Below are 13042 nucleotides of genomic sequence, written 5' to 3'. Positions count from 1 at the left end.
CAGAACTAGCTTTGAAAACATCAGTGTAAAAAAGACCCAGGTTTGAGAGAATGCCCCACCTCTCACACATGATGGAAGCAGAGCCCAACTTTAACAAAATTCCAAAACAAGAAATTGTGTTTAAAAATGAGAAAAGGAATAAAGAACCTGTACATAAAAAGACACAAACTCAGAAGACAATGAATTCGAAACAGTGACAAGCAAAGCCTAATGAAAAAAATGTGAATTGTATACAAAAAAATTTAATAATTATTTTTAAAAAGTTAACATGTAATTAGAAAATATTTAACTAAATAAATATAAATTTGAAAAAAAAGAATACCTAAGTTTAAATTCCACTCTGTTATGGTGGCCAAGTCATTTAACTTTTATGTCCCTGTGGAAATTCTTAGGACTTATCTACAGAACCATAGGAAGCTTTCAATCTGCTTTGGTGAAGAAAATTCCTATACCAACTATTTTTCGTGATGATAGAAATCCCATGTCTTTTGACTATTTGTCTACATGGCTTCTATACAGTAAATTGTGAATAGTAATAGTGCAATAAGCCAATGTTCTATGCAAGGCAATATGGTATAGTGGGAAAAATACTGAGTCTGGATCATAGGACAAAGGTTTAAACCATAGACCTGCCACTTAAGACCTGGATGACCCTGAGCAAGTCACTTAGCCATTTTACAACTCAATTTTTCACCTGTAAAATGGTCGAGTTATATTAGCTGACCTTTAAAATCCATTCCAGATTGAAATCTCTAAGCCTATGATGTAACATAATTTCTAAGCCGGAAAGTTCCTCTCCAAACATACCAGTTTCTGAGTTATACCAGTACCCTATAGGGAGAATTAAATTTGATAGATTTTTATGTACTTATGCACTTATGTAAGCCAGGCCACAGCACTAGGTACTGAGCATACAAAGATGATAAAAACACAGATCCTGTCCTTAAGGTACTTAAAATTTAACCAGAAGACAATTGTATCCAGTACATTACTATTCTAAACAAAATATTTTTTACTACTGCAAATGTAGCTATTCATCATATCCATGAAAATGAGATGTATTCACTGGGTTAAAAATCCACTTTCTACTTCTGTGATATAGCACCCATGTTCCAACCCTAAAAGTGGTCAGATCTGTGGACAAAGTTCAGGCTCCCCTGAATCATGTTAACTACTTCATAGGGTTATTTTGAGGATCACTTAAGATCATAGATTCATATAAACTAGATTTTAGAGTTGAGAAGAACCTCAGTAGTCTGAATCCTTCATTTAGCAGATAGCCAAAACCAGACCCTGTGAGGCTAGGCAAAGTAGGATCTTTTACTGTTTTTTGTTTTAGTGTAATCCAGAAGTATAATGCCTCTATTTGAATGTGATTAAAGAAGATCTTCCTCACCCACTGATGGGCCTGCCCATTGAGGGAAGCTTGTTTAGGGGAGTTATTTTGTAGAAGGGTCCCAAGTACCTTTTGTTTTTTCTATTAAAGTACTGGGTCAGAGAGTCATGCCTTGTGTCTCTGAAAAGTGTATAAATACTCTGAGGGTAAAGTTTTACTTTGGGATTTAGGTTTTGGAAGAAGCTTTGTGTGGCAAAGGAGACTCTGGGAAGTTGCCAAGGACCCCCCCAGCTTTGAAACCCCAGATGTTGGTACTTCCCTCTCTGGTAAAGATGTATATATGTTAATGATCAGGCAGTTTGGAAGTGCTGTTGATTTTTTATTTCTCTGAAATTTTGATTTTGATTTTCCCTGATGCCTGTGCTTGATTAAAGTGATTGTTAACCCCTCAAAAGTTGCCTTACCTTTTAGAGAAAAAGATCAAAGAACCTGCGGTAGCAGGCCCCACTGTGTATGTTGGGGGGCTTACTGATAACAGGCCCTCAGAGGTAAAAGAGACTTGCTTAATGTCACAGGCAATCAATAAAAGAGGTAGGATTAAAATTTCAGTTTGTCTAAATCTGTTATTCTTTGCACTGTATGACATCATCCAAGAAATTATTCTGTAAACAAGAAATGATGTCATGATAGTCAAACCAAAAGATTGCAGAAAAAACAAACAATCATGTAAAATCAGGTAGAATCAGGCTAAATGCTGATGTGACCACAAACTTTGTAGAAAAAAAATCAAAATACCAAGTGCAAACAGCTAGGTCTTAAAGAATTTCTTTCAGTTCCTGTTTACTATTTATATATGTTAGGATCACAGTGTCTCAGAACTGGAAGGAACTTTAGAGATTCCTTTGTTTTATAGACAATGAATTCAAATTCACACCAATACCACCCAGCTAGTTATAAAGAATGCAGCCCTCAAAGCTCACTGTAATTCCAAAGCATAATTTTCATATTATTGAGCTTATTTCATTTTACAAATGTGCTAACTGTATGTGAGACCCAGTGCTGAGTTCTAAGGCTATAAAGATGAGTTCCTATCCGCTAGGACTGCCCCTATACCAGAGATAAGGCCAATCAGATGTGTGACATATATGTAAACAAGCATATACTAAAGTGTGCTGGAGGCATACAGACAGCATGGTGCAGTGAAGACTGTTGGGCTTGCACTTAGGAAGGTGTGGGTTCAAACCCTGCTTCAGACACTAATAGCTATGTAACCCTGGCAAATCAGTTAACCTCTCTGAGGCTCCGGTTAATTCTTAGATCTCAGCTACATAGTCGTGGACAGATTGTGATCTGTGTAAGCCATGGGAATTCTCATATCTAAAAGTTCCTTAGGCTAAAATGATCACATATCCTTCCGTATTCACACAGGAAATCAGCAGAAGAGAATTCAAAGGACACTAGAAATCAGTTTTTTAAAAAATCTGTGAGTTTAGGAGATCTTTGAGGTTAAAAAATGATGTTTTCCATAGTCTATCTGCTTTATGAAGGAATTTCTGGTCCTAAATGACTGAGATAATATGCAGGGAGCAAAGTTCTTTCCAGAGGTATTCGGGGTCTTTTTTGTCTGTTTGTTTTTTGACAGATGCTGAGTGCTTCCCATAAAGCAGTGAGAAAACTTATAACAATAATAACAAATAATGAAGGTGCCATTTATAACCTGAACATATGGTCAGCTCAGAATGCATGGGGAGAAGTAGAATGTTGAGGCCAAGCCACCTGTCATTTTCTGAATATTTTATCATAGACATTCAACCTGAACCTTCTCTCTCTGTGCCATCAATGGTGAAAGTCATATTCCAGAGGTCTATGTGGGACAGTTACACCAAGAGTAAAATCACAAAGGAGTGAAAGATATATTTGGGGCATGAAACACAATTTGTGAAGACATAAGAATGAGATATCATAGGTCTAACTGTAGCTGAGCTGCATTAGATTCCCAACCATTGTGCCTCAAGAGACAATAATAATAACTGATGATGGTAATGATGATATATTAATAATTAATTTATAAAGCCCTTGAAAGTCTATAAAATTATATATATATATGTGTATATATGTATATATACATAGTTATAATCTCTTGTTTCTCACAACAACTATACAAGCTCTCAACTGCCAGAGAGCTTTAAATTCTTGTCATTATTATCATTTCTTGGAATAAGACACTTTTTTCCAAGTGCCTCTATTTAAATGTTATATATATTGCCAAGGAGGGGCAACTCATCCAGAACCTAGGTGGATCAATTACAAATCTCTCCCCATCTCAACTCAACCTCTACTCAGCTACTAAAGTGATTTTTCTAATTCGTAGATCTTAACCGTGTCTCCTTGCAATTCCACAAGTGTTAATAATGCCCTCTTACCTCCAAGAGTGAAGATTTCGCATTTAAAGATCTCCACAATCCAGCCTGTTTCTATTTTCTTCTTAGACTTTCCATTCCTCTACATACACAATGATCCAGCTGCACTTCCCTAGTTGCTGCACCTCATGTATATCTCTCCATTTCCCATCATTTGTGTTTCTAAACTGGCTGGCGCCAGTGCCTGTAATACTCTGCCTTTTAGTTGTCTTGGCTATCTTTGAAATGGAACTCAAATCAAACATTCTGTAGGAAGCTTTTCCAGCCCACCCACACCCACTCTTGTTAGTGCTTTCAGCTGTGATTGCCTTCCACCTACTCTGTATACCTTGTATTACCTAGGTTCATAAACTGTCTCCCCATTAGAATGTGAGTTCCTTGAGGGCAAGAATATTTGGGGAGGACAGAAGGGTAGTTTCCTTTTATCTCTCGAATCTGACATAGACTATGCCTTTGGGAAATGCCTGTTGACTGACTGATTGGTAACACCTAGCTGAGAACAGAACCCTTAACTAGAATGAACTATCCCTGACATCGATTGACTGCGGTTGTCTTCTGACTGAAAACAGAGCCCTCGAAGACAATGGAGAACACAAAAGTTAAGTTTTGAATGGGAGAGGGAATCCAAACTATAGGTTCTTACAGTAAAGTAGGCCAAGATAGAACTTTAGTCTATACAGTCAGAGGTTATTGAGTAGCTGAAGATATCAAAAGAAGAAAGGATTCTTTCAAATGGAGGGAAGTTCAAGGGAGTCCCAAAGAAGCTTCATTTGTTTCATAATCAGATTCCCTTTGCATGTAAGAGCCAATAAGTGAAGAAAATACATGTAATAATAACTTCCATTTATATGATGTTTAGCAATGTAAAAAGTGATGTCCTATAGATTATCTCATTTGATATTCATACCATCTCTTTCAGAAAAGTAGCACAATTATTTTCCTGTTTCACAGATGAGGACACAGGTTTTAAGTATTGCAGAAAGACCCAGGTCTTTGTACTAGCCTGAACTACTATTTCCCACATCCATGTATTATTCATATATAAAAATGCCATGGGAAAATTGTTAAGAAAACATAAATAGAGATGATCATGAAAGATAAAATACATGATTTAAATTCCATAAAATTGAAAAGCTTTTTATGAACAAAATTAATGTGACTACAATAAAAAGGGGAAAATCAATTAGGGGGAAAACACTTTGCATCGCATCTCAATTCTAAGTACTCAAGATATATAGGGAACTAACACAAATAAAAAAGATGAGGAGCCATTCCCCAATATGTAAGTGGTCAAAAGATATTAGCAAAGTTTTCTAAAGAAGAATTTTAATCTATTAGCAACCATTAATCATCAATAAAATGAGTGCAAATCAAAACAACTCTAATGTGTCTTTCAGCTCACATTCAGAAAGTTGCCAAAGATAATAAAATGTCTCTCCTATTAAAATGTAAGATAATTGTAAAAAGTATTGTTATAGTCTTTGTACTTGTATTCAGAGAATTTACCACAGTACCTGGCATCAAGAGGTAATCATGAGAAGGAATATATAAAATTATGGAAAGTAAAATAAACAGAACCAAGAAAACAATAATACACAGAAACTACAATAAGATAAATTGAAAGGAAAACCAACCCCCAAAGCTCCTAAATTATGTATATTTATAATGATTCTAAAACTTGGCTGCAAAGAAGATATGTGAAAAAGCATTATCTTTCCCTTTTAGAGAGGTGTGAGATGCTGCCTGTAACTCCAAACTTGGTTGATACCTTGTTTACTTTTATTGTTATTTGAATAATAACAATACTCCTCAGTTACTATTTGAATAAGAACAACATTCCTCAGCAACGAGAGGGACAGAAATGCATTGAAAGTTTTAGATTATGTAAGAACAAAATATGTCAATATTTTTTAAAAAGAAAAGAAAGAGCTGAAATTCATGGCCTATGTATCTCCTCCTTTTGATAACATACTCTTCCTTCAAGGCTTGTCTCATGAATAACATAACCAGTCCATGAACCTACAAGGTGAAAGTCTTCTGAACTTTTCAAAGAGAACTTTTCCTGAATCTCCTCATCAGTTATATTGAACCATTCTAATTTGTGTAGGTGGGACAACACCCATAGTAGTCAGTGATTTCTGTGAAGGCAAAGAATGTGTCTTATCTGTATTTTGTGTCTCCCACAATTCTTAGCACATGTCCTGCAAGCAGAAGGCACTAAACAAATGTTTTCTGAATAAATGAAGGAATGAGGACAGGGAACTATGTCATTTATCATGTTTGTCTTCCTAGCACTATGGTCAGTGCCTTAGGCTCATTAAATGCTCAATACATGTTTATTAAATTACACTTCACTATCTCAGATGTTTACTGAAGCAGACAACTTTTTGACCAATGTGGTTATTTCTATTCCTACCAGAATAGAGCCTTTTGAAATGGTTCACCAACTAACCATTATTCTCCCTCCCTCCCTTTATGATTCATCCAAATTGCCCTTCTTTCTCTAGAGTACTACTGATTGACATCCCATCTATTATTTCCATATTTTTGTACTGTCCATCCTTTATGCCTGGAATGTGCTTGCTTGCTCCCCAAATGTACCTCATGGAACTCAACCTCTGCATTCAATATGGAAATCAAGGAACACCTGCTATATTAAGACATTTTTTTCCTGATTCCCCAACAACTAGTGCTCTTTTTTACCAACTACCTTATATTTAACTATTACATATTTTTAAACTGAATATTTACTTCATGTTTATTTTGTATATTATTCTATATATAGTTCTTATAGTCACTTTTACAAGGCAAGTTCTTTATTGGTAAGTAGGATTTTTTTTCAGTCTTTGTACTTGTATCCTCAGAACCCAAAAGAGTGTTGGCACAAAATAGGCATCTGATAAATGCATAGTGATTAATAGATTCATTCATTCATTCATTCATCAAATTGCCCTATGGTGGAATCTAAAAGTTAAGGGAAAGTTAGGATGAATATTTTCTAAGTTATTGACATGTCTTTATGTCAGCACAATCTAATCTAAAAAATGAAAAAGAAATGTGAAAAATGTATATTATGTCCTGCATTTAATAATGTTTGACTGCTTTAATCAGGAGGTAGGCTAAGTGGTACAATGATGAGTGATGGGCCTAGAGTCAAGAAGACAGTTCAAATCTGGTGTCGGACAATTACTAGCTGTGTCTTTCTAGACAAGTCACTTAACCCTGCTTGCCTCAGTTTCCTCACCTATAAAATGATCTGGAAAAAGAAATGGCAAACCACTCCAGTATCTTCGCAAGAAAATCCCAAATGGAGTCACAAAGAGTTAGAGCTCTTCCATGGCCTGAGCCCATTGAATATTTATTTTGGATGTTTGAGATACAGAAGCCTTGACTTTTATGTCTTTCCCTGATGGTAAGCATTGTTTTTCGTCATCAAATGGGAGGAGATATCTGTTCACCAAGAAAGTAACCTTCTATAGTCTTATTTTTTTTCCTTTTTTTGGGCATTTTTCCCAACCAGTTACTTGACTTTTTGGTCCTTTGTCAAGAGTAGGGTATACTCTGGGAATCTGTGAGATCTCAGTTCCTCCAAGGTGGCACAATCAAGCATGTACTGGTCTGGAAGCAGAGAGGGATTTTTATGCCCAGAATCTTAGCAGATACCTCTCCACAGCCACTTGGCCTCCAGTTCCCAAGTCAGCACTGGGGGCTGATTTTCAGATAAGCTGGATGGGCAGGGCCGCCATTCAGTGTGAGACAAAGACAGACTCCACCAGGGCCTCCACCCAGCAGGGAGGCAAGACTCAGCTCTTCAATGCCCCCAGGTGTTTTTACGCTCCACCAATGGAGCTTCTGTATGGGCTGCTGTGCAGGCTCTGTGGCTGCTGTCTGCTGTTGGAGCTATGGGAAAGCCCTTTTCCCTTCCTGGCCTGCTGATTAAACCCCGTCACTGACCTTTGGCGCCTGTGGGCTGAGGGATCTGAGGCCCCCGCTACTGCTACTGGAGATTCCCCCCTCAGGTGTCTTCCTCCCAGAGTCTCATTGTGCCAAGCCACTCAGCCAAGGCTGGGTTGGGCTCTGCACTTGGCTCCACGTCCAGTGCAACCAACGTTTCCATGGGCCTGTCAGGTCACCATGGGCTGCAAATCTCCTCCACTCTGTTCTCCACTTCTGCTGCTCCAGAATTTGTTGAGAGTCCCTCTCTGAAGGTATTTTATGGGCTGTGGGGAGAACCCTGTGTAAGTGTGTCTTTCTAGTCTGCCATCTTAGCTCTGCTCTCCCATTTTAAAATTGTTTTATAAGTTTTATTGATGCATTTTTATTTTAAAACCCAGTCATTCCCAGATACCATCATCTCAAATTCTACCACAGACACTACCTCCACAAACTTGACAAAATGAAACCTCCCTCATAATAATAGAAACAGAAAGAAACCCAGGTAGCATAGATATTATATCTAGAGTTGTATGCTAAATTATGTATTCACAGCCCCTACCTCTGTACTGAAAGAAAGAAGACATTTCCTCACCTAAACACCAGGATATAATGTGGAAATTATAGTTGTTAGCATCCAGAATCATTTATTGCTGAATTAGATTTTACTTTAAAAGTAGTCTACAATTCCAAGTTTTCACCAGTTCAGATGCAAGTTATACCAAGGTCATGCAGCTTCATCATGACTGAGTTTAACTTGGTACCTCTTCAACAACCATATATATAATTCTAATACTCTTTTGAAATAGAAAAATCTGCAAAAATATAATACACCAATGCAAAATTTTACACTGGTATTAATGACTGATTTTTTGAACAGTTACATACAGGAGTATCTATTGCAAGTATGGTACAAAAAACTTTCATAAAATTAGGAGCAGTAAAACTTAGGAATCAGTTAGTCCATGAACTTCATCTTACAGAAGAAGATACTGTGACTCAGGTAAGGCAAAGAACTCACAGGAGGTCTCACACCTCATAAGCAAGTGGTAGAATTGGAATTCAAACTCAGGGCTATTAATGCCAATTCAGTTTTGGTTTGGGGTTCCCCCCCACCCTTACCCGTATTGGCTGACTTATTTTGGAAACAAAGGAACCACTGGATCCTTAATTTGGAATCTAATAATTTTATATATAATAAAATTATTAAGGATAACTGATAATGATCATATGGATACTAATCAAATGCAAAATAAAACAAAATATTCTGGGTCATTCTAAGCATCTAGGACCATTAGGTATCTTTAAACATTAGATAAACAGAATAAATATATACCTGTTAAAATGAGAGCTATTTTTTGTTCTCCTATCTGTACCTCAAATCAAGTGCCACTCTGCAAGATGAATGGGGAAGAAGTGAAGCTAGTTGTAGATAAGAAAAACTAAGCTGAAATCCCAGGCTACATTTGCCACCTATATGGATATGAGCATATAGTTTAACCAATTTAGATCTATGTCTCCCTTTACAGAATGAGTAGGTTGGACAAGTGTAGAATAATAGAATGAACTCTGGTTTACCCTGAAGTTAGTGGGCCTTAAATACATCACTTAATTTCTCTGCATCATATTTTCCTCATCACAAATTAGGGAGTTGAACTAAATGGTCTTGAAGTCCTTTCCATCCCTAGAGCTGTGATCCTATGACTAGATCTCAAAGGTGCTCATCATTTATTAATATTATGACTGTATAAACCAAACCAAGTTCTAGTAATGAACACCTACTACTGGTCTTTTTATTTAATTTATTATTCTGACTAAAATACTGAGGAAACCTATCTTTGCATTGAAATTGTCTTTCAGAATGTATTGATACTTTAAAAGACTTTAATGATTCCCAAAATCTCTCTCCAGTCAGGCAAAGAAGATTTGGTCATTCACAAACTGGAAAGCTAAATGGCAAGTAAGCATATGGTCCATAATATAAACATTAAAATTAAGCTTATTTCTACTTACTATCATTGTACTGTGAAAACATTCATGTATTTAGAATGCTTAAAAATTAATCATCTCAGTAATGCTCACTCCAATGAAATAACTCATTAAAATCAGACCTGATATGGATGCTGATAGAGGGAAAGAATGAGAGGAGAAAGGAAGGAAGGAAGAAATGGAAGGAAGAAAGGAAGGAAGGAAGGAAGGAAAAAAGAAGAAATGAGAAGAAAGGAAAGAGGGAGGAAGGATGAGGGAAACAAGGGAGGAAGTATGGGAAAAAGAAAGGAAGGAAAGAAAGGACTGGCCATGTCTATCTCCTATTAGATCAACTTCAATAGCTCATGATTGCTTCTCTATGCTCTAAGCTCCGTTTAACTTTTAAAGCCCTACAGCTAGCCTGGCCCTGGTCTTACTTTCTGGCTTTATTGGTGCATTGCTCCCTTTCCTATGGTCTCTGGTGCAGCCAAACAGGTTTTCTTGCCATTCCTAAAAGTAGAACTCCATCTCCAATCTTCATTCTTTTTCCTTTACACCTCATGCTATCTCTTGTTTCTTTCAAACTCTCCTCAAGCAAAACGTCTATAAAGTGTTTACTGATCTTCAAACTCTGCCCTCTGTCAGAACTCATCATTTCACCATTTTTTCCATGTTTTTATCTTGTAAATTGTGGTCATCTCATTGAAGGCAAGAATTATTTATTTTTTGCGTTAGTATCCCCAGAGCCTAGCACATTGTCTAGAGCACAGCAAGCACTTTTGAGTGCGAGATAGACAAGCCGGCCTGGAATCAGTAAGACCTAAATTCAAATTTAGTCTTAGATCTTTACTAGCTGGGTGACCCTGGGCAAATCATTGAACCTCTCTCAGCTTAAGTTTTCTTAAATGCAAAATCTAGGTAAAAATATCATGACCTCCCAGGACTGTTGTGAGAGTCAAGTAAGACAACTTCTGTGAAGTGCTTAGCACAATTCCTTAGCACAATTCTCCTTTATAAAATACTTGCCAGTTGATTGAATAATTGATTAATTATTGCAACATGGCCAAGCACAAAAGTCAAAGTCCTGGCCAGACTAATTAGTCTCTCTGTATGCCATATGGTTAAATTAACAATGAAACCAACCAGACTTGTAGTTAAATTGGCCAGTAGCATGCTAGACTACAATGACAAATTTTTCCTTGCTACCTAGTACACTTTTCAAATGACTGTGTATAACTGTGTCTTTTCTGACACAAAAGAAACCTAGAAACCTTGTTCGTTGTCAAAGGAATCTACAAAATAAAATATCTGAAATAACAGGAAATACCCCCAAGAAATTTAACTGGTTTAATATTCAGTGTTACATTTTCTCAAAGTATTCAATTACTATTTCTTGAATGACCAAATGAATGAATGAATTATAAAAGTAATATCATATGAGTTCAGAAAAGGAACAAATCAGTCTGACTTGTGGTAATCTTGAGAGACTGTCTTTAACTAATATTTGAAAATATGCCAGTTACAAGTTGTATGACCTTGGACAAGTCATTTCACATTTTAGGGAGTATTTATTTCTTCATCCAAAAAATCACTATATAAAAAAAATCGTTATTGTGACTTACTAGATTTCCAGGACCTACAATTATTCTTTTGTTTTGTATTGAAGCGGGTCTTCTAGCTTTCTTTCTGAAAGGTATTACTTAGAAACAGAATATAAGGATATTCTTCACATGACAACTGTTTCTCTTGTACCAAGAGGGCTATGGAAATTGTTTTAGAAAATTTATATCCTCTAATTCTCAGATTCAATTCCCTCTGCATCCTATCTATTCTCCAAATCAAGACTATAGTGAAATAAATATCAACCTATGTCATTCTTAGGAAAATCACTGTTCCTTCATGATATTATAATTCACCAAAGAAAGGTTTCTACAGACTGTTTGACGGCGATGAAAATGCCTTCTTAGTCTTGAGACTAGTGTCTAGCAATTGCTGGGTCACCCAACTGACTCATAAATTTTAGAATTCTTAATCTAAAATTTGGTGATTATTCATATTTATTCAAAATGTGTAGAATATTCTTCAACACAGTTTAAAATATATTGAGAGAGTTTCTATTTAAAGAGTCATCACATTGGTAGTAGATTTGGACAAATGCATTTGAAATTTCCTGTTCCCAGTATTGATTGTACCACTATATAAGTTCAGTTCAGTTAGAATAAGGGAATTTCAGAGACCACCTAGTTTGATCCCATCATTTGATAGATGAAGAGAACAAGAATCAAAGAGACATGTCCAAAGTTATGTAATGAGTGATGTGGATACGAGGCATAGACTACAATTAATCTAAAGGACATTACATATATATATATATATATTAGTGTACTGAAGGTAGATTTGAACAAGTACGGTACTTGGGGGTCAGAAGAGTTGTGTTCTAACTGATATTTACCACTAATCTTCCATGTGACCTTGGAATTACATACCCTTCAAGTCATAAGAAACCTTAGAGGTCATCCAATTTAACTTTGCCTTTTCTTGAATGCTTTCATTAAGGAGAGCTCACCATTCTGTGGACTGGCATTCCTTGGAAGTTGTGCATTCCCATTGAGAGAATGTTTTCAAGCAGGGATTGAATGACTAATTTGGGGGCAGTTTCATAATTCATATACCTGAATCTGCTCAGGTATATATTAGTTACCCTGTGAGATCCTATGATTCTGTGAGGCAGCCCATTCCATTTTTTATAACTTTAATCACTGGGAAGTTTTTCTTTACATGAAACATCAACTGATTTTTATATGTCATCGATGCATAGGTTTTAGTAATGCCCTTTAGGTTCAAGCAAAACATGTTAGTTATCCCTCCACTTGTCAGACATAAATACATAAGGAGAGCTACCATGCCCCACACCTAAATTGTTTCTCAAGGCTAAAAATTCCCTGTTCCCTAAAATAATGTTTACATGGTTTCCTGACATGTCATATACTTGTGGAAGTGCCTCAACTTTCCAGTTTCTTTCCCAAATTTTGGTGACCAGAACTGAACACACTACTACAAATGTGTCTGACTAAGGCAGAGTACATTACGATTATTACCTTTGAATGATGGCTCACTTAACACAACTTAAGATAATACTAACTTCCTGTGTTGTATTTTGAACAGCTCAATCACTTAAATAGGACCCAGTTTTCTCATCTATCAATTACACTTGCTCTATAGTCCTTGTAGCTCTTCCATTTTACGATGTAGCATGATTATCCTTTCCCACAGCTGGCCCCTCTCCATCCAGAATCCTAGAATAATAAATCATAGAATTTAGTAGCTGAAAGAAGGCTTGACAGTCATCTAACCCAGCCCATTTACAAAAAAGAAATCCCTTCTA

General features: G+C 36.4%; 1 long non-coding RNA gene across 1 annotated transcript in view; it reads right to left on the bottom strand.

Annotated features, from left to right (window-relative positions):
• LOC140527672 (uncharacterized) overlaps positions 1-4001 on the bottom strand; it is an 87848-nt gene extending 83847 nt beyond the window's left edge. Inside the window, exon 1 of the long non-coding RNA XR_011974890.1 lies at positions 3760-4001. This is a non-coding gene — a long non-coding RNA (uncharacterized lncRNA). The remainder of the gene's footprint in view (positions 1-3759) is intronic.
• Between the last annotated feature and the right edge of the window lie 9041 nt (positions 4002-13042).

Source organism: Notamacropus eugenii, chromosome 1 (genome assembly GCF_028372415.1).
Source record: "Notamacropus eugenii isolate mMacEug1 chromosome 1, mMacEug1.pri_v2, whole genome shotgun sequence".
NCBI classification, from domain to species: Eukaryota; Metazoa; Chordata; class Mammalia; order Diprotodontia; family Macropodidae; genus Notamacropus; species Notamacropus eugenii.
The sequence above is the reverse complement of the archived record's forward strand: the minus strand, read 5'-3'. Positions and strand labels throughout refer to the sequence as shown.